Raw genomic sequence first — 23,564 nt, forward strand, 5'->3', positions numbered from 1 at the left:
GCCCCATAAAAACATTACTGTAGTATACTCAAAATTGTGAATACATAATTTTCATATTAGCACAAAACCGGAAATGGGTAAACTGAAAGAGCTCATTGATCCAATAAGAGTCAAAAATGTCTTTTTTTTTAATGACAATTTTCATGTCCAATTGATACAGATTAAAATCTAGTGTTGGTGTATTTGCAGGGTCAAGAAACACAATCATGACAGAAAGCAACTGCAAGGTGATGTCCAAACTTTGCAAAGCTGTCAAAATTGTTTCTGTGTTCCAGCAATCGTAATAAGCAAATAAGTCAGACTGAGTGTGGGCTTGACAGATGATTATCTGAAAGCAAATTGGTCCATCACATGAGTGCTAAAACTCAAAGGAGAGGAAATGAAAATAGGGCTCGTCAAGACAGGAAAACAGGGAGGTGCCCTAATCTGTGGAATGTCACATAATCAAGGAGGGTAACAGGCAGGCGGTGGCCCACAAGGCCAGATAGCACATCAGAGATATGCAGGATTGTACGCTGTAAGCATCCATCTCATTTAAGATTAGCACTACTTTTGTATAGTGTGATCACATCGTCTGGCAGTGCATGAGGAAAAGAAACTGCGCTACAGTGAACACCCACCTATTCACAAAATCACCAATTTGTTAAAACAAAGAAAAAAAAGCCACAATTAAGATAGCAGCAATGCCCTGTCAATGGAGTATGTTGAAGTGCTACATCTACACTAGGGGTGTGAATTGCCTAGTACTTGACGATTCGATTCGTATCACGATTCACAGGTCACGATTCGATTCGATACCGATTAATCCCGATACGAATTTATAAGTCGATTGTTGCGATTTTTTTCCATTCAAATTTAGAAAATACTAATCAGTAAGCTTGTAGAGTGTAAGATTTATATGAAAATGTATTATTTATTTATCTGAAATTTCAGTCTTATAGAGGTTGTAATCTGTTTCATGTTTGAACAGCATTAAAATAAAATATTAAGGCTTAATGTTCCGTTCATATAACATTCTTCCATGCTCAAGGTGTGAATCCTAACCCGAAGTTAGACGTTTTGTTGAATATTTTTCCATTAAAAATGGAAGTTTAAAAATCGATTCACACACACACAAAAAAAAAAAAAAGGTAATGATGATAAGACGTTGAATCGTTAAGAGGGTTAGGGTTAGGGGTTAGACTACCGAATGAACAATTCTGAGCTCTTAAACAAAAAAACAAAACAAAAACAAAACAAAAAAAAATCGATTTTTTTTTTATTGAATCGATTCGAGAATCGCGCGATGTAGTATCGCGATATATCGCCGAATCGATTTTTTTTTAACACCCCTAATCTACACTAAGAACCATGCGGTAAATGTAGCCTTGGTTGTCACTGAACTTCTTGTGAAATTTTCATAATTAAATCATCTGTAGGCATCCATTTTTAAGGGAAATCTTAGAAAATAAGTTTAACATTATTGTTTTGGAATCATAGCTTTTACTATACTCGCTGTTTAGACTATTAATATAGATAATATTCCTTTTAGAGGGGGATTTACTTTATATCTATCAAGGGAACACATTTTGCAAAATTTACTTTTTTATTTCATTTTATACTAATACAGTAGTTGAGGCCTGACTACCCATAAAGCGTGAAATTAAACAACCAAGATGTTTTGTTTTTTTTAAGCCATAATTCCAAAAATGTGCCTGCAAGCGAGCCATTTGGGCCACAGGCACGATTCCTAAACTGACAAATTTACATTTTCTGGCTTAGTGATAAAGTGCTGCCTCCACAGGTGAACATGTAGTACAGTCTTGTTTTTCTGGGCACTTGCTTTATGCAGGGTATGGCTGAATTAGTCCGTGCGTTTGCTTTTTTTTCATATGCTGTCTGGACAAGGAGTGGGGAACATCTCCAGTTTGGGATGTTGTCTTAGAATGTTCAGGTGTCTACATTAAGATCACAAATAGTCGTTTGATTTGACGCTAGTCAATTTTTTGGAAAAATAAAAAATAAATGTTGCCAGAAGGATCAGAAAAGTTGTCAAGATTGAGTAATTGTCATGGCAACAACAAAGCATTGGGGCTTTATTCTTATTATTTCAACCAGTTATACTGTATGATAAAATACAGTAATCTACAAGTAGAACACTAAAGTAGGAGGTCTAGGGTCACTATGGTAACAACAAGATCTATTCAACGTAACATCCAAGCTTCCAGAATCTTTTGCCTGTCAAACATCCCCCAAAGAAGACGCTGTGGTGTATTTTCTCAACCAATTGTTGTAGACTGTCAAAATTGGTTGCAGCCTTTGTTTTTTCATGCCCATGTTGAGCCGAGCTAAACTGAATGGAAAATAAATCAAAATCACAGGCTGGGACGAGAGCTTCATGCTGAGCACAGCTTGAAGAATTGCCCACTCATGACCTTCAAAGGTGTATTTTTTTTTATATGATCTATTATCTGTTACGCTATTAATAAGACCTGTTTTTAGTATTTCAACTCTGCAGGTGGATAAGCCTCACACAGGGGTATTGCCTAATCAGCGATTGCATTTTTGTATGCTGATCAGAGCGCTTCTTCTAATTTCATTCTTATTTTGTCTCCTGTTCACACTGTGCCATGACTTTGACCTCCAGTCCAGTACTTATTTTCACCAATGCATGTCAGACCATTTGAGTGTTGATGAATTACTTCATCGAAATAGACCACTACTGACACTACACTACTTGCAACCAGCAAATGTGCTTCAACTTCTGCGTCAACTATTTTGTAGCATGTAAAAGACAATTCTTAAAACATGACAACAACAGCAGCTGAGGCCTCGCATCAAATAGCGGAAATCCACAAATAAAATGAGCACGTTACATAAATATATTCAGTAGTTAAACCATTCAACAAACAAACCACCTTCACATGAAGCTGCCGCTCATTAATAGCTTTAGCTAGCCATAGCATTAAAAGCATATTAGCTTGCATACTAACCTAAATACTACAACGAAAGCGCAAACGGGTACAAACCAGAACCCTACATGGGCAAACAATTATGTGCACAAGCACATTAACTGAACGGTAGTGAGTCAATAAACTCACCTTTCAGCATTTACACAAAACAGCAAACGTTAGGGAATACTGTACAGGCAAATTGTAACGGCAAAGTAGACTATACAGGTTAAAGTAGGTGAATCAAGATAGAAGCTGAAACTTACTTTGAGTTTTCACTTTTGACTGTGCTCAAGGACCACCAACAAAACAGGACAAGTCAAATGCAGATGAAACAACACTACCAGAAAAAATGACATCAGGAGATCTTGGAGTGGGGTACGAACTCCTTTTAGTCGTGCATGAAAGAATCACTGAATTAAATACAATTTACTACACTTAGAACGTGAACAAAAAATATTCAAATGAAGCTTTTGGCTATGGATCCAGCCTGTTTAATCGTTTTAATATTCCTTTACTTTTCAAGCACAGTACAGTATTTAACTTATCAGTACATTATTAGCCCAAATTGTTTGTTCACTGGTTGCCACATTTTAATGTTGGTCATTATGATGATAGTCAAAATACATACATATTTGAGTGTGGACTTGAATTTACACAAATATTTCATGAGGTCTCCCTGCCCAGACACACCACTCGCTCTCTCAATCTGCTCTCTTTGTATGGTTTTAATTTCTCCCCAAAAAGTTTTTGATGACATTTGACCTTATCAGGCTCAAACAACTTTAAGATGCTCTGCTCTCTGAAATCCCACTTCCGCAAAAATGTCTTGCCACTACAAACTTGAAACTTTACAAGGGCAGACACTAAGTCAAGTCTCTCCCATTGCAGGCGACAATTTGAGTTGGGGTGGGGTAGAGAAGGGCACTCGAATTGACAAAAATGAGGCAACAGTTTGCAACAAGCTGGTTCATACCACGACCAAGCCTGTCACTTCTTCGACAATGAATTCCTGCTTGAAGCTTAATGATGTCGCAAGAAATGAGAAAAGGGACTCGCAAGTATTTGATGTTGATGGCTAAGCAGGTAGTGAAGGCCCGCCAGCACGTTCGCACTTTCCATGAGGGGAGGAAAACGGGAGCGGAGTCTGAGACGCGCACACACCAGAGCGGCCATATAAAGTAAACATTATGACATGGGCTGTAAAAATTTATTTTCCACCTCGACTCACTTCCCCCATCATCCTCACATACCTGAAACTGTTCAGCCCCCAAAAGCAATATGTAGGATGATGATCATAAAATAGCAAAAATGCAGCCACCAGTTGCGACATTCTTGAAATAAAAAATAACTTCATACCCAATTTTAGTGGTCTATAACCAGCGTCGACATAAAGTGCTCTGCTACTATTCCAGTAATTGACACTGCAAAAAAGGTTTGCTAGTTGCCTACAAATACCACAAGATGGCGTTAAACACTTCTTTCTAACTGAAGACGGATAAGCAGTTCAAAAAGGCTCATGTCTTTATTGTTGCCACCAAGATTCCACAAGTATCAAATCACAGTATTTTTTATATTAGACATGGCTTTGGCCTGAGCACAATAAAAAAAACAGCAAATACTGCATTTTTGTTGACAGCGAGCGGCTTTACACACGTCTCAAAAAACATGGTCCAGGTGTATGGCAAGTGAGTCCAATGTTGAACTTGTGCAAAAAAAACTGTTTAAAATGAGAGATACTTAAAATCAAACCTTCCTGCAGTGTGCTATGAATAAATTAAGATAGTTCGCTCAGCCTTTTGTTCGCAGGAAATTATTTTTGTCCCATGCACCAAACACTGAGCACTCAAGCACCAAATTATTTCTAAATTAATTATTTTTACAATCGAACAGCTTCCCTACTACACAACATGTGTCCTATTATGTTAATGTACTCAAACATAGAAATGCACTTGTATATTGTTACAGCTTATTTATTAAATAACACTTTGGTCCAATTAAAATGTGACAATGGGTATATTTTTGCAGCATAACTGGGCATAAAATAAATAATTACTTTAGTAGAGCTGTGCAATTCATTGAAATTCAATTACAATTTCAATTATTAAACTCCACAATTACAAAATCAGAATAATCATTAAAAAAAGACTATTAATACTAATTATTGAGTTGTTTAAATTTATACATTTGCACCTTTTTCATATTTTACAATAACAATTTTTTTTTCACCCAAATTAAACTTGAAAAGTTATGTTTCAAAGAATGTTATTGCTCTTAATATTTTGTTTTTTACATTTAATCATTTTTTGTACCAAAAAAAATAAACGATCATCCTTTTGCACAGTGTACATGCTGCACTCCAACTTCAAGTTTTTGTTTGGTCCAAAATCTTACATAATCATAGTATTTCTATTTTTTTTTTTTTAATTGGTCTTAATATTTTTCAAATGTGTAAACATCTTCTTGTTCTGTACCAAACAATAAATGATCATCCTACTGGGCAGTGCACAATCGGCACTCCAACTTCAAGTTGTTGCCAACATAAATGAATAAATAAATAATAAATATTATTATTATAAATATATATTATTATAAATTCTGTTTGGCCCAAAAGGAATTTGCATAATAAAAGGGTTTCCATTTTTTAATTGGTCTTAATATTTTTAAATGCATAAACATTTTCTAGTTTTTTTTACCAAAAAATAAATAATCCATTCCATTCATTTTCTCAACCACTTACTCCTCACAAGGGTTGCGGGTAAATCATCGTTTGAATAATTGTGATTTCAATTATTGACAAAATAATAATAAATAAGTGATTATTATTTTTCCCATAAATTTAGGTCTGGCATGACCTGCACAATACTACAGTACAACTACATGCTGTATACACAGCAGGGCCCCATTTTGCGTGGGATACAATACAGGGCCCAAGCCCAACCGCAACTAAGGAATATCTGCGAATAATTGACAAGAATCAATAACCCGCTCATGTAGTAAACGACGGATAGCATATAGAAAAGCCACACTTGAGCCATACGGTGAGCCAGCATTGCTCACAGCAGGTTTCTTAGTTGTATATCTGGAAATACAGGAAATGATTCTTTTGCCAGGAAAATTCCTTTCTCAGTCTTGTTTTTGATGTTCGCTTTTTGCTCAGAAAACAGTCTTTTTGAAGAAACCAATTCAAGTTGGTCTTTACTAAAGAATAAAATAAAAAAACTAAAAAAAAAATTCACCAGTCTACTCTTTAATTTCAATCAAAATGCATTTGGCAATATTTAGGAACTATGCTTTGAAAAGCTGGCAGCAAAAGAGTTATGCATATGCAGGTTGTAGATATGCAAATTAATGAAGGTATGCAGTAAGTTTTGTGCTGGACCAAATTTGCATATATAATGTTCCCAGAATGCATTGTGTGGCGCAGTTAATGAAGTTATAAGGACGTTAATCCTTGTCATTTATATTACCAGTAATTGAATTTGTGTCATATTTAACACGTTTATGTTGATCTATGATTTTATTTTTTTATTTTATTTTTTTAAACAAACTAACTTTAGGTTGTGTGCAAAATAATGACATTAATTGATTAATTGGTCCGACATTACTAATTTTTTTGACTTTACAAAATCATCCGCGGGCCGGATTAAACCGCTTTGCGGGCCTGATCCGGCCCGCGACCTGTATTTTTGACACCCCTCCTCTAGACCCAGATACCATACTGTGTCAAAATGTGACAGAGCCTGGCAGGTTAAGTTGGGCAAAAAGAAACTAAAATAGACACACAGCTAGAGGGGGGGTGCTTCAGTGAAGATTATGCATGTGAGTTAGAAACGGAGGGAATAAAAGACAGAGATTATGTGTGGACTTGTCTAAAAGAGGATCATGAGTGGAGCTGAGCCGAGCCAGCGTGGCAAATCCCAGCATGCACCTGTGGCCTGAGACGCATCCCGCCGCACAAACACATTTTCACGCTGTCACACACTGGATGATGATTTGGCAACATTGAGCATCCTCTCAGAATATTGAGTGGATTTCTTTTCTTTCTTTTTTTTTTCTTCCATCCGGTTTCTCACTTGGGGATAATGTCCGTGCTTAGTCTGGACCAATAGGAAATATATTTTTTATCCACCCTAATTTAACAAGCAGTTGCTTTTATATACAGTATTTCCTTATATTTGTTTTTATTGTTCATTATATATGCATCATCAACCAGCGTTCTGCAAGTCTTAAAGTTGCATCCAGTGTTCCTTCATTAGTGGAATGCAAGTGCCTCCGGGTGGTGACAATTTTTGCAACGTTTTGTGGGTAGACTACAATAAGTTTCTTCAAAGTTTTTTTTTTTCTTTTTTTTTTTTTGTCAAATAGTTGGGTCTTTGAGTGCCCGGCTGGCATACTAACTCATCCTTCACTGCAGCATTGTGTTATAAGAAATTAAATGTGTTTTTTCCCCCAATCTATCCATTTCTATACTATTTTGTTATTACCTTCCAAAGATGATTAATTAGTATGAAATTCAACACTAACACTGAACTCTGTTTGTCCAAAGTATTAAAGGGGACTAATTTAAAACAATGTTTGACATTATTTGGTTAAACAACACATGGGTTAAAGGGATACTTTACTTATTTGGACATTTTTGGCAGTCAAACATTAATATTTTGCCTATAATAAATTTGATATTTTCATTAATTTCCATGTACAATTAGTACCTTTAAAAACCATTTTGCAACTTCAACTGCTGTCGACTGAAAATGACATCACAAGGGCTCAGGTAACCAATCACAGCTCAGCTTGTGAATGTCACATGACCAAACAACAAGTTGCAAAATGTGTTTTTAAAGGTACTAATTGCACGTGAAAAATAATGAAAGTATCAAATTAATTACAGACAAAATATTAACTTTTTATTGCTACAATGGGCTAAATAAGTGAATTATCCCTTTAAAATTATCTCATTATTCTTTGGGAAATTTTATGTATCAAATAGTGGTATCGGTACTTGGTATCAGTTAAAAAATTGGTATCGAACATACCTAAAACTGCTAATGCTGTTAACTGAGGGCAGTTGTTTAACACTGCAGCTCTGCTTACCTTTTAGCTATGCCATGATAACATTTCCTGGGGGGAAAAAACAACACCAAATAATCTTGAAGGTTTTTTTTCCATGACAAATGGGGGTTGCCCTCCAAAAACAAGATATTTAAAAAATATTTGAAACATCTGAGGGTGCTGAACTGCAAGTGAATGGGGTTAACTGTAGTATTGCTAGCTTTACAATGAATACAAATAATTTAAAAAATAAAAAATAAAAAAAATTAAAACAGTATAATGCTTTGGGGGACCACTTAGCGGCATTTCTGTGCAATTCAATCGAGTCATGTGTGTGTTCCAAGCTTAGGCACGAGGCGAATTTAGCTCGTAAGCCAAAGCGCCAGTCTATTAAATGCAAGAGGAGAGGGGGAACATGCAAGCGTGTCATATCTTCAGGAAAAGGGTAAACAAGAGGAATGATAGACAGGTGGTGGAGAGAGGCGCGCACGCCTGTTGCAAAGGCTCGCGCGCGCACGCACACGCATGCAGAGGAATGTTTTGCAGCGTGCCTGGCGCGCGTATATGGACTTTTATTCAACAAGCGGCTCGGGTACGTCCCGGAATTCGGTCAACTGCGCAGCAACAAACATCGGAAAGCGGACTTTGTTAGACCTATAATGACACGCGATCAGCTGTCTTTTAACGTAAAGAGGTCGTACCTGAATAACGCGCATGTCCCCACCATGTTGTCCGCCTTGAATCAACGGAACCGAACAGGTGGACACCAGGCGCGTACTCCGAATGTTCCTCGTAGGGGAAAAACGCGATAATCCACTTCTGCACAACGTCCGTGAGGTTGTGAAGAGGGACAAGTGAGAGTCAAGCAAGCCCACTCGGTTCTCCCAAATCACAAATAGTCCCGCTGAAGTCCCGGCGCCGCTGACTCCTCCTCCTCTCTCTTCCTTTGGATTAGACGAGCTCTCCATCCCCGAGTCGCTTTAAAGTTAAATATGATTGGATGGCGGCCAAAGGAGAGTCCCAACAGATCCCCCACGCGAGTATGCTAACAACTTTGGATCAGCAGCAATAAATTGGTTCACCTCCACGCACTTCCACCCACCTGCTGCATATGCCAGAATTTATTCATTAGGATTCATGCATTATTCAGTGTGAAATCTTCTCTCCTGTCACATTAATCAGCACCAAAACGTAATGGGTTCTTCCTCAACATGCACCTCCCAGACACAAAGTTACAGAACTATTTTGAAAAAAATTATCTGATAGATATTTTTTCCCCCCCCCTTATTGCAATTTATTTAATATGCAATCGTTTTTTCAAGGTCCTCTGCATGAGCAACACATTAATCTTTATTATATGAAACAATGTCAGATTTCCTATACAGTATACATAAATGTTTTGGTCTTATAGGTTATGCTAAAATGAAGACAAATGAAGCATGAATTAATATAAAGAACACTTTATTTCAATTAGTTATTAACTTCCTAAACACTTTAACTTGCAGGTTAAGTGTTCACTAGACAACTTCACAAAGTTTTGTTTTGTTTTTTTATGGATTTAAAACTTAAAGGCAGGACAGTCATTAAGCGCAAGGATCAGAGCTGAGGTGATTTGATCCCCGCGGCTCTGAAAAGTGAGTTTTCAGTGTCATGCCTGGGTAACGCCAGGGTTAAGTTTGAGTTCATGACCTGTTAAGTTTGGGTTCATGACCGTCAGGTCAAGTGTCTGTTTGGAATTGATGTAACAGCATCTAGTTTCAAATGGTTTTAAATTTGTGACAGCTATGTGATGTCAGGAGCTTTGTGATGGCAATCTTTAATCCTTTACTTAGTCACAACAAATCAGATCAATTCACTGTCTGTAGAAGCTGTCTGAGAAGTGTGTGTGTTTGTCGGATTATTAACTCTGTTCCTCGGTGCATCTCCGCAGCCCAAGGGGGCTTGGCGCCTCGTGATTCTCGATGCATTCTCATTGTTTCTCGTCTAGTCAAGTTTGTTCTATGCCTCTCGATGTTATGCAAGTAAAGAGTTAAAATCTTATCTGTGTCTGTGTTTTTGGGATCCAACCTCAAAACATAACATTCAGTTTGTGATTCGAATATCAGCTCATTTTCCTGGGTCATCCGATGCTCTGTGAATTGACTGAAAAGCCAACATAAATAGGAGTAGCAGGAAGGAGAAGTAATTAACAACCGTTTAAGCAACATTGTACTCTTCTGTTACAGACTGATGCAGTTAGACTGCATTGCAGTTACATATAAAAACAAATAAATAAAATAGGGATTCCCAAACTAGGCTGCAAAAGTAATAACATAAGCATCTTGGATTGAATTGAAAGCAATTCATAGGTGCAACAAACCAATCCATTTTTTTTGGAGAATTATTATACCCAAACAGTATATGTCCTTTTAAGTCAATCGATCTTATGCAGGACACAATATTTAAGGCACTATATAGGCTTGATTCACCCTGAATGGTGGAAGACGGTGTGGTCAACACTAGCACAAATGGAATCGGATCTCGTCAGCCTTCTTTGTGATACGCATCAGATATCTGTAAACACAAAGATCGGACATACTCCGTCATTGCTGTGACTAATGGCGCAATCGATACTACCGTCTACCAGAAAATCCTGCAGGCGAATGTCTGCCCATCAGTTCGTGCCCTCAAACTCACGCTTTCTTGGGTTATGCAGCAGGACGAAAAACTTGAAAAATAACAGCAAGTCCACCTCTAATCCAAGTCCACGCTAATAAATAAATAAATATTCAAATAAATCAGAAGTCAGGAAGGGATACTTTTTCTTTTTTTTACCAGCACTAGATGAACAAGTCTTCACTATTTGTAGTAAAATTTCACTTGTTTTATTTCACATCCAATTTACCTTGTCCTCGCCCATCTGATGCCATCAGTGGACTTGAATGCTCTGTGAAGCAGCGAAATGTCGGGCCAACCAGGTGATAAGGTCTTCAAACATCTAGAGTAAGAACATAAGCTAGCTTTGAATGACAAATAGCGGTTAGCCTCGCTAGCTTTGGTTATTCCGATCACTGCTCGTCTTGAACTATTCACACCGGCGGGATCATGGGACTGGCGGCGTGAAATGAGGGCAGCAGCGCAAAGTCAAGCACTATCTTAAAAAAACTAAATCAAAAAATCTATAGCCGTTCAACCCCGAGTGCACAGCAGTCTTTCGGGCTTTAATATGCTATAATGACCCCCCGAGAGACATTAGTACATTATGATTATACACTGCTTCAGAACTGCTTGTGTCAACTTCCTGTTTGCCAAGGCAAGCACAACAACAAGCGACTGCCTGTTCCATCATACCCAGCAGCTGAGAAAAGCTCCGTTTGGCACTAGTTACCATATGTCATTACTCACTGGAATCACAAGCGTCATTAAAGAGCCGCCATTTGTCAGCCAGGGTTTGGAAATGCCAGGATTTCCCGTCCACGCATTGGCTGCAGGATGCCGGGACCCCATTGTGAAGTTGGAATTGGTTCTGTTCCCCATGCATTCATGTGTGTGTTCATTAGAAGACTTGACAGACACAGGCCGTCGTTCATTTTCAGTTTCATTTACAAAGAAAAAAAATGCAATATCATCCATGAATGTCCACGATGCTGCACTTCATTAGCTACACATTGTCATGACTAGGGTCATGCAGGAGTAATGTTTGGGTCTTGTCTCATGTCTGGGGTCACGCCTGGGTTAAGTTTGAGTTGAGTTCATGACCTGTTGGGTGTGAGGTCAAGTGTCTGTTTTGTACTAATGTAACCATCATCTAGTTTCAACTAGTTTTAGGCTATGTGATGCTAAGAACCTTTAATGCTATGTGATGTTATGTGTTGTCAAGAATCTGTAATGCTATGTGATGTAAGAACTATGTGATGTCAAGGATCTTTAATCGCATTACTGGGTCAACAGCCAATCAGATAATTCCATGTCATTACTGGGACCCATATGTCCAGCCACAACCAATGGGATCGATTTACTGTCTATATAAGCTGTCTGAGAAATGTGTGTGGTTGCCGGATTATTGCTCTCTGTTCCTCTGTGCTTCTCCGCAGCCCAAGGGTGCTTAGCGTCTCGTGCTTCTCGATGCATTCTCGTTGTTTTTTTGTTTAGTCAAGTTATGTGAATAAATTGTTAAAACCTGATTTGTGTCTGCGCTTTGGGATCCAACCCTTCAGCACATAACACACATGCACATTATAGAGATTCAACATCAGATTTTGTTTTTTTACTCTAGCCGTGTACACCACTCTCGAACGGCTTTCTTTTGTTTTTTTGTAAAGTCATCCAATGGCATCTAATTGTAACGGAGGTGAAAAAAGGCAGCGAACATCATGGCTCATGAACACAAACATTATCCTCTCCTTCAAGCATGGCATGGTAAGTTTGGATAAATGTTGCACTTTTCAATCAGTTTCAAGCTTTTTTATATTAAGAATAATTGTGTACTGTACAGGGAATTGTGAAGCTTCAAAAAAGTACACATTTACAAAACAATAACGTGTACTTTATTGAGTGGTTTTAGGCCACATAAAAAGATACTTCGCTGTAACGGACAATCGACTTTAAAGGACAATCCCTTACCAAAATTAGTCCCTTAACCACAATAGGTTGTATTTTATTTTTGGGTTACAAATGACAATAAGTTGCTCAATGAAAAGATAATATTAGAGTAATGCAGTGGTTTGACACACAACAACACATCTTGGGTATGTTCAAATGTAACACAAATGCCCAGATCTGTCCTGCCCATTAAAAGGAGAGACATTGGGGTATGCATTATCTTTACAATATGAATTAGTTACCATGCTTTTAGAATGTCATACTTTCATCAAATAACCCCAAGGATCAATAATTGCAGCACTTTTCATTTTCTTTCAGCGATGACATCCAATCTGCCTGTTTTGATGGGGCGGTCTCATCTGCAAATGAGCCACTACTCACCCCGCACGCATTAAACATACATAATGCAACAAAAAACTTTCAAACACATTCAATATTTTTACTTTAAAAACATCAGACTTACCCAGGAATTTAAAATGGACTAAGGGGTAACTGAGTATTGAATATCAATAAACTTGACTTGACTATCACTTGCCCTGAATCAAAACCAGCCCAAACAACCAATGTTGATCCCTTTCACGCACTAGTTATTTAGGCAGCTTAATGAAGCCTTAACCATGTGCTCGCCCTCTGGTGGATGGCTGACAATTGGCTGAGAAAAAGCTTGATGAGATATGCAACACAGCCTGCATTTTAACTGTTATCGCCAACAATCAGGTTAATTTAATCATGGTTGCCAAAATCGTGATGACGATTAAAATTCCATTAAATTGTGCAGTCCTAATCTCAAGATGCCACTGAATTTGAGGAAACCTAGCCAAATACAAAATGTTAGATGCACTACATACTGTTTAAAATAACAATGCATCACAGTCTAGTCACTAACTGCAGCAAACTCTATCCCAGTCTCTGACACGCACACGCACGTCCACACGCACACAAGTGTTTCTTGTTCACGCTCTCTTACTCGTTCTTGCAATGGAAAACTGAAGCAATTTGCAGGCTATTAAAATAATTTATTACAATTCTCAATATCCCCTTAATTAAAATTCACTTATCGCAGTTGGGGACTCAGGAGCTCAGCCATTAAGGAGACAGTTTCCCTATAGGTGTGTATATGCGTGTGTGTGTATTTCAGGATGTACCAATGTTATTTGATGACTCTAAATTGTCAGCCAGTATGAATATGCAAGTGAGGTGTTATCTATATGTGCCCTGCGATTGACTGGCAACAGTCCAGCAGCGAGTGCAGTGCCTCTTGCCCAAAAGCAGCTGTGAAGGCCTCTCTCTGGGATATACAGTAAAAAAATAAAATAAAATTGGTGGACGGATAGTTTATTGCCCTATTTTCAACTGATCTTCATTAGTGTTTTCGCCCAACTTGTGATTTCGATGTTTGCTTTAACTTGTGTACTATAAAAGTATTCATTTGAAACGGTGTTCGGAGTAGCGTTGCAGTTTAGACTTTTGAGTCCTTGATTTATTCATCTATCCATCGTGCATCAAACAAAGTTGAACTGGAGTGAACTGCCAACTGATTAAGTCACATCAAAGTCTGAGGCTCAAGATCCTATGAGCAAAAAATATTGAACGGAGCCTATTTTATATTCTTAGCTGATGGGTCTGTTTATGATTAAATTTTAAACTTTTACAATGTGTTCCCTTTCCGCTCTATAAATAATGATACAATACAGGCACATTTGGCAATACAACTTTCGATTTCCAAAACACATTTCAGGGCAAGGTACCTGGGTTGCTGTGGGATCACTAAATTGCCTCTTGGCTCCAGTTGCTAGGGCATCTTTATTTTGTGGTTAGAGGATGTACTGTATGTTGCCTGTGGGGAATGCTCACGCTCTAGGTGGAGTGATTTGGAATGAGAGCAATGACAGACTCCCTGGGGACCACTACGTATATGTGTACTCTTCTAATAATATGCAGAAAACAAACAAACAAGAAAACACCCACCATACTTTTTAAATTATTCAAGACGATCATACATTGAATTAACAAATCCACATTAAAATTTGTATTTACTACAGTGGTATAAACCAGTCAGACGGCTATGTAGCAGAAATACCTTTTTCCTTCTGTTTTTAAAGTGCCTGAAAAAACGAATTCAGAGATTTGTTTCTTTGTACATTGTTGGAAGATAATTGCTGAAAACGTACAAAGACTAAGAATTATGTAGTGCTAAGTTGTGGAGATAAAATGGTAAAACTGTTTTTCAACATCTCAACATACAGTTAGTTAGGTGTAGCTAGCTATCGCTACAATCTGTAAATACATCTTGCCTTCAGATAGTCCGCTAGCATGCCTTATTTTCAGCGCATGTGTCTGTCTAATTTGCTGTATTTGTTTTTAAAAGGCTTTAAAAAATAGATATATTTTCAGTTATGTATTGTTGTTAAAAATATACATTTTCAGAGAATGCTGATGTGATTTTTTTTGTGTGTTTATAATTATAACCGTAAAACCGTGTTTGCAATCCACTATGTAATCGCAGCAGCATGGTAACAACAAGGTGTCCATATGTCATGTGATCAGCAGTTGACCAATCACAGCATAGTAGTTCTTAAACGATTTGGCCAAACTCTCTCTCTATATGGCACTGATTCAAACGCACCCCCTGCTGTAAAGTTTACTGGCTTTGCGCGTGTGCATCTTGGGTTTTCAGCACGTAAAACTGCTCAGCAGAATATCACTGCCAAAAGTCATATGACTTTTATCCGTAGTTGTAGAATAGCTTTTTACGTACGCAAAACATTTTTTTTTTGTACTTGAAAGATTTTTTTAATTTTTTTTTGTAATTGTATATATGCTTCTTTGTGTGTGTAGATCACATTTTGTGTGTATAGATTACACGTTTTGTGTACATAGATCACGTTTTGTGTACGTAGATCAGGTTTTTTGTGTTTACGAGGTTTTGGCATGATTGTAACTCCATACGTGTTTTCCAGCACTAATGCTGCATTCGAGGATGGCCAGAAGCCGGACTTTTCCCAGTTCAAACCAGGAAGTGTGTACGGGACCGCCCCCTTGAACTCGGAATTCCCACTTGCGAAGTCGGGGGGAAAAAAAAAAAAAAAAGTACCATGACTTCCCCAAAGGACTACAAGTGACGTCACTCTATCATGGTTTCCCATTTGGAAACACAGATAACTTAGATAGGTAAAACACAATTTACTCGAGTATGAAACTAGATAGCTTTCTTCATTCATAAATATTCAACATAACTTCACGTAACACAACGTACGGCAGTATGCCGCAATCTCCCTGCGTGAAATCATAGAGTGAACTACTGAACTGCATGGAATGCTTATGAAATAAGATAAAAACAATAAATGAAGCAAAATTGCAAGAAGGCAAGTTTGCTGGAGGTCAAAATGTGTTTTGAGGACGAAAATAATAAACAATTTATCACTATCCGCCATTTTGGTTGTTTACTTTCACCTCGACCACTTTCAGGTCGGAACTGGGAAAAACCAACTCGACTTCCGACCATCCTTGAAGGAGGATGTCAGATTGAAAACCTGTTGCAGACCAAATGACGTTAATTGCCACTGATTTCTTGTGAGCACTTTTAAGCACAGGCATTTCTAATAGGAAAGAGAAATTTGGTGAGGCACTAATCATATACATCAACTACGTATCAGGTAAACTACAGTAGTACTTTGATTTACTGTCAGATGTGATTAATTTAATTTCTGCTTTGTGGCATGTAAAAAAAACTCATCTAAAATGTGATGCTTGCCCCTGTGGTAGGAAAAGTGAGCGGAGCAAGGTTGGCTAATTAAAATTGGGCTTAATTGAGTTACACCTTTGCCTGGGTGAAATTAAATCTAATTAAATAACAACCACAAGACGTGATTCATTGGGTGCTTTAGTATTCTCTCACTTATTTGGCAGATACCAGCAGACATGTTCTATGGATGGACTACAGATGGGCAGGAGCAATTCCCAGGGTTTGTGTTATGTGGGAATTATATGGCTGCAGTTATTGAATACTTTTAGAATCAAGTATGCCAGTAGTCTTAACATGTGTGTGTAAGGTCCAAGTATTATTTTTGTTCACTTGGGTCGCCAGCTTCACATTCCACTGTCGTATCGGTGTCTAGGCCTGAGTGATGTGGATGTCAACAAATGAGAATGTAGTGTTGACTGGCTGTTCGCTGGCGACTAATTTCTACATTCATTGGTGCATAATATGCAACTGCAGTAACATTAGTAAATGTGAAGAAAAACAAACAAGAGGCAGAGGATTTAGTTTCAACCGTTGTTGTAATCAAATTGTTCCATTTATCATTGACGCACGATTCCCAACAAAGTGCACCCAAGCAACCCATGAGGAGGGCTCATCAATCCCATTGTTCCATCAATTTGTGAATGTGTGTGTTCTCATGCTCATCTTCTTCATTTTCCAACTAAAAAACCTAAATTGCATTTATCGTGCTTCATCGCTGGGGCCCATTTGAATATAAAATGAGGACTGAGGATAGCCTTCCTGTAGCTCTTGCTTTGGCTTCGTCTCATATTGAGGGACCAAAATTGACTTTTTTTCTACCCCAATTTCTGGCAGTATCAGGTCAGGTTCATGACATCACAGAAGATGAAGAAGTCACCTTGCTGCCATTCCATGACAACCTCCCGATGCATCATTTAACTGGACAGTCTCACCATAGAGTTGGAAAAGTTATTTTTAAAAAGGTGTCATCTTCCGTCCTGGTTTCCCGTCTCAGTCTTCAAGGAGGGTCCCTGTCTAATTTGGAGGCGTGGAGGGTGCAGTGGTTGTGCTAGAATGTAATCTACATGCTAATTATAATGCCAGGCTAAAGCGTGGCCATGCTGCTGCTCCTCTGAGCTCAAAACTAAACCCAGAGGCTGTTGGGAGAATGAGTGTACTGGAGCTGGAGAGTGATTACTGATTACTAGAAGACCCGCCCTGCATGTGAACAGCAATTAACTTCAATCAGAGCCTGTCCCTTTTCTCCCCCAACACACCTCTGTGTATTTATCGCTCAGCCCTGACGCTCTCATCTTTGTGACAGCCCCACTCATTTGTTCAGGTCTTGATTACTCTTCGGAGGCATAACCAGCAATTTTTCAGTGGGGTGGCCGGGGTGACACAACATCTCATTGAGGGGTGGTCAGGTGTATGGAGGACCAAAAATGCCATAATAAATAAATAAACAAACAAACAAACAAACAAACAAATAAATAAATAAATAAAGGTATAAAAATACAGTTAAAAAAATAAATAGAAAAGGAAATAGACAAATAAAATAAAATAAAATAAATAAATAAAAGTAACAATAAATAAAATAAAATTAGATTAAAAAATAAAATAAATATAAAAATAAATGTGGAAATAATTACAAAAATAAATACAGAAATAGAATTAAATGTCAATCACTAAATAAAAATGCTCTGCTCTCATATTTATTTATTTATTTATTCATGTATTTATTTCATACTGTCAGCATGAAATGCATAATGAAATTGTACTGCATTTTGCTTAGGTTTGTTCCTGTACTTGTATTATGAGCATGTTGAGCAAGGTTCTGGATATAATGTGTGCATTTCATTTCACGAAACAATGACTGTGATGATATGATAAACAATAACTTCCACCCATGCTGTTTGCGTGCTATGGTGTGAAGGTAATGACTGTCAGACATTCTTTATGAAAGACAGATTTTTTTTTTAGAGTTTGTATTAGATTAATTGTATTATTTTTTTCTTTCAGTATATAGTTAATGTAAATGACTTATGGCAGAGTATCAAGGGGTCTAAGAATATTGCATCCATGTGAATATGGCAGAAATATGTCACATCCTAATTCTCCCCAAGATGTAGCCCCGCCCCTGTTCATCTTAAACTGGTTGCTCCATGTTTGGACTTTGAGGGCTTCCTGAACAAGTCATTGAGTCGAGAAGTTGGTTTCTGGCTTTCACATGAAGAATCTGAATAAGTGGATAATAGGAAGTTTGAAATTATTGCTATAATGTTAATTTAAACACAAGCCTCTGAGAATCACCCCATATGTCCAGTTTATGAAGTAGCCTACCACCTTTTCTTTTTTCATATATTTGATGATTGTCAAGCCTGACACGTCTCCCAATTTTCTTATCGAAGAAGAACCTGCGAGCTGCTCATTCTTTTTGCTGAGTTCAGCCTACTCATCTCCACATCAGCCATTCAAACCGTCCACCCCGATCTGCCCTGCGGCTCCAGCCATCTGTCTCATTTCTCTGAGTCGTTCCTTCAATTCCACCTTTCCCTCGCTTCAATTGCATCTTCTGAATCATTGCTCCTCGTTCATGTTTGTTTTTCATTAGCCTTGAAAATCCCATTCAATGTGGAAAGAGCGTTGCTGACAATGGTTTAATAACATGATGATACAGAGGCTAGTACGGGCATGAATGAAAACAGGACAAATGCGCAGGAGCTCGAAGCAATAAGACAAATTGGTATGAAAGCAAGAGAGGCAAGAGGTGACAAAACGGTGAAGAGGAGTGAAAATGAATGACAGGAAAATGAAGAAGTAACTAAAGCTCACCTCATTACATGAATGTGGCCAACTGAAAGGTGTACGACCTGCTGACACCAATCAGCATTTTCTATCAGATAATAGAGCCGTGGTTTCAAATTTGGCGAATGACACCAGGCCAGTATCACATTATGATGGATAACCATGACCAAAAAATATCATAGTCTTACAATTACAGTAATTTCAGTCGGAAAAGGGTGGAGTGTCGTCTTCAGGTCGGGGATGAGATCCTGCCCCAAGTGGAGGAGTTCAAGTATCTTGGGGTCTTGTTCACGAGTGAGGGCAGGATGGAGCGGGAGATCGACAGGCGGATCGGTGCAGCGTCTGCAGTGATGCGGACTCTGTATCGGTCCGTCGTGGTGAAGAAAGAGCTGAGCCAAAAGGCAAAGCTCTCGATTTACCGGTCGATCTACGTTCCAACCGTCACCTATGGTCACGAGCTGTGGGTCGTGACCGAAAGAACGAGATCCCGGATACAAGCGGCCGAAATGAGTTTCCTCCGCAGGGTGTCCGGGCTCTCCCTTAGAGATAGGGTGAGAAGCTCGGTCATCCGGGAGGGACTCGGAGTCGAGCCGCTGCTCCTCCGCGTTGAGAGGAGCCAGCTGAGGTGGCTCGGGCATCTGGTTCGGATGCCTCCTGGACGCCTCCCTGGGGAGGTGTTCCGGGCATGTCCCACCGGTGGGAGGCCCCGGGGACAACCCAGGACACGCTGGAGAGACTATGTCTCTCGGCTGGCCTGGGAACGCCTTGGGATCCCACCGGAGGAGCTGGTTGAAGTGGCTGGGGAGAGAGAAGTCTGGGTTTCCCTCCTGAAGCTGCTGCCCCCGCGACCCGACCCCGGATAAGCGGAAGAAGATGGATGGATGGATGGATACAATTACAGCTCTAAGATGTTTTCTTTTGAAAGGTTTAACTAAATAACAACGTTCTTCATTGAACGGGCACAAGCTGATATTTGTCATGCTGACTTTCCATGGTATCAGCCTTGGTGGCATTCTGAATCCCACTTCTGTTTTTGGTAGGACACGCCCAGCTGCAATATGATTGGCCTATATGATTTAGCCAATCACGTTTCAAAAGCTATATTCTGTAACTGTGTTCTTCTTAGTGATGGGTTTAGGATCTTATATAATCCAAAACATCAGCCTAAGCTTTTCCCACCAAAGTCTTGTTACTAACTACAGCAACCCTCGACTCAACACCAGCCAATCAAAAATGAGGGCACATACAGGACTGTCTCAGAAAATTAGAATATTGTGATAAAGTCTATTATTTTCTGGACTGCAATTAAATAAGTAAAAATGCCATACATTCTGGATTCATTACAAATCAATAGAAATATTGCAAGCCTTTTATTGTTTTAATATTGCTGATTATGGCTTCTTTTTTTTTTTTACTTGGTCTGAGGAAATATTCTAATATTTTGAGATAGGATATTTGAGTTTTCTAAAGGTGTAAGCCATAATCAACAATATTAAAAATAATGAAAAGGCTTGCAATATTTCAGTTGATTTGTAATGAATCCAGAATGTTTGGCATTTTTGCTTATTTAATTGCATTACAGAAAAAAAGGACTTTATTAAAATATTCTAATTTTCTGAGACAGTCCTGTATATAGACAACATTTACACTCACATTCACACCTCTGGACAATTTAGTCTTCAATGAACCCTATGTGCATATTTTTGGAAAGTGGGTATGCAAACTCCATACAGGAAGGCCAGAGTCCAGACTTGAACCACCAACTTCAGAGCTGTGAGGCAGATTTGCTAACCACTAGTAATGCCACCCTACCCTGTAATAATTCATTTTTAAAAGATACAATAAAACGGAAAAAAAATGGTTTATGTGTACAGTTAACATTCTTTTAAGATATTAATTACTGTTAATTATAATTAATTATTGAATTATTTAAATTGTATATACAGTATAAACACATTATTATTATTGTTATTAGTATTATTAGTAGTAGTAGGCTATAAAAAGTAGTTAAGGTATTTTAAATACAAATTTTAACTTTTTTCTTTACTTTTTATTTTATGATTATTTTCACCTTTACAAATGACCTGACCAATATATCCTCTATTATCTATCATTATAATATTTCCTCTATTTTCAAACTCAATGGTGGAACTTTAACACATAAGTTTGTCCAGCCCTGTTACAGGATTCTTCTTAAACACATAAATAGTGGTTGTTGGCCAAAGGAGTGTGCTGCCATCTTCTGGCTGAAAATGCCATTACTAGCTCACAGCTAAAATTACATTTGCGGTGATTTCATCATTTTACGGTACCAGGTGGAGTCACTTGCTATTTGTTGTGATTTCCTAGTCGTTATGAGCAGGAAGAGTCGTGGTCCAATAGTCTGTTAAGCAAAAGGGGCAAATAATGCCATCTCTCTCACAGGATCACGTAAACACAAATTAATCAAATTATGGATTATTAAAACATATATGATTTGCCTAATAGTAACTCATACAGTGTGGAATGCTCCAGTTTGGTTGGGGCTAGGGCTGAGAAATGCAGCAGCAGCTTGATATAGAAACCAAATGCCAACTTGAGTGGTCCAAGAGTAAACAGGGAGGGGCAAAAAACAACACAAAGGATTACATTCTATTTATTCTGACATAATTAATGTGCAATTAGATAATTAACCATTCAGAGCAGGAAATGGGATGCATCGGAAGTGTATGCGACATTAACAAGATGATGGTGCGGGACTTGGAAAATGAAAAAAGGTGGAATGGAGAGAACATGGCAAACTCCCAATAAGCTATCTGACAGCACACCAACAGCCCAACAAGCCAGCTGACTGCTATTTCCAGCATGAGATGACCCACCAGCTGTACCTTGAGAGAGAGAGAGAGAGAGAGAGAGAGAGAGAGAGAGAGAGAGAGAGAGAGAGAGAGAGAGAGAGAGAGAGAGAGAGAGAGAGAGAGAGAGAGAGAGAGAGAGAGACACGTCCACTTTATTGGAGCTCGCCCATCAGTACACCATTCAAGGACATTCAGTCTTTACAAGTTCTAAAAGAGGACCTCGAGCCTCATCTCATCACTATGTGACGGATTCAGCGTCCACTAAAACATCACAACACCAGTTTAGCTGCTTCCCAAATTCTTTTACCTCATTCGATACAACAAACGGGATTTTACAAACTTCCACTGAAAGAAGCAACTAACTGTTTTCCCTCCTAATGCACCCATTGACAAAATTTGATTGACGTGACATTTTGTGGGGTTGTGCAGTTTTTTGTTTTTTTTTGTTGTTGTTGTTTTTTTTTTTTTTTAAATCAAAACATAACCTTACACCTCATCCTTTACGGTTGTTGGACACGAACAACAGCAAAAACCACATTATCTTGGGAATATGTCTCTTCATGTATAAACAATGACCCAAAAGTCCCTATGCTGTTTTTTCCCCCGTTTCGTTTCAGGTATCATTCAGACAGAAGTGAAGCCATCAGTATGTGACAGCTTTGGCTGTGCAGTTTTTGAGTGCATCTCATTCCATTGCCCATGGCTCGCCAATTGCCCAGAGTTGGTTGGACCAGAGTTGTAAAATTTCCGCCTGGCAAGAAGTCACTCTGTCTCCGACTGCATTTGAGTGCCAGTTTGAGAAGCTTTATGGCTGTCACACTGTTCAAATGTGTAGTACAATTCACACTATCCATAACAAGTTCAACAAGTTATCTGTTCATAACAAACAAACAAAAAAAGGCAGTGGCTGTCCTGCTACCAAACAAAAATGCCAAACTCTTTGACAAAAAGTCAGGGAAAGATGTTTCCAAGAGTCACAAAGCTTGACTGACTTTGGGTTATTCAAAAGCTTCACGCACAAGATTAAGATGCACAACCACCACAATTAAGTCACATGTAAAGCTACCACTAGTTCAAAGCATCCGCTAAATCGAGCTTTTGTTGATGCCAAGTCCCGGTGCAGCACTCCAGATAGATTTGAACTGGCTTTGCCCAAACACCTGCTCTAGGAGTTTGGTGTTTTTGGCAGTGGCGGTAGTAGCTGGCCCTCCACTCCTGCGTAGGTTGTCAAGAACAGATCCTGTTTCGAGAAACAGGACATGGGCAGTGTAAGTTGTAGGCCTACTACGCCTTGGAGCAGTGTGATGGCCATAAAGCTTCTCGAACAGATGAAAAACTAAAAATCGGGGGACAGAAACACTTTTTTACCAGATGGCAATTTTTCAACAGCTGCAGAAATAACTGCAACATCTAGCTAGCTAGCTAGCTAGCTCGCTAGATAGATAGATAGATAGATAGATAGATAGATAGATAGATAGATAGATAGATAGATAGATAGATAGATAGATAGATAGATAGATAGATAAACTATTTGTTTACAAGTGAGTAGAATTTTGAGCACCATTAAAGTATCAGAAAGTACAACACACCAAAAAAAAAAAAAAAAAAAAAAAAAAAAAAAAAAGACTCCTACAC

General features: G+C 38.5%; 1 protein-coding gene across 8 annotated transcripts in view; it reads right to left on the minus strand.

The window, feature by feature from the left end:
- The window catches only part of dmd (dystrophin), a 149,134-nt gene that overhangs the window by 123,585 nt on the left and 1,985 nt on the right, over positions 1-23,564 (minus strand). Inside the window, exon 1 of one of the 8 annotated variants that reach the window (XM_077514402.1) lies at positions 8,684-8,836. The exons of the other annotated variants lie outside the window; for them this stretch is intronic. The gene's annotated coding sequence lies outside the window, so the exon portion shown is untranslated. Of the gene's footprint in view, positions 1-8,683; positions 8,837-23,564 lie in introns of those variants that run through there. 8 annotated transcript variants of the gene reach the window in all.

Source organism: Festucalex cinctus, chromosome 2 (genome assembly GCF_051991245.1).
Source record: "Festucalex cinctus isolate MCC-2025b chromosome 2, RoL_Fcin_1.0, whole genome shotgun sequence".
NCBI lineage: Eukaryota > Metazoa > Chordata > Actinopteri > Syngnathiformes > Syngnathidae > Festucalex > Festucalex cinctus.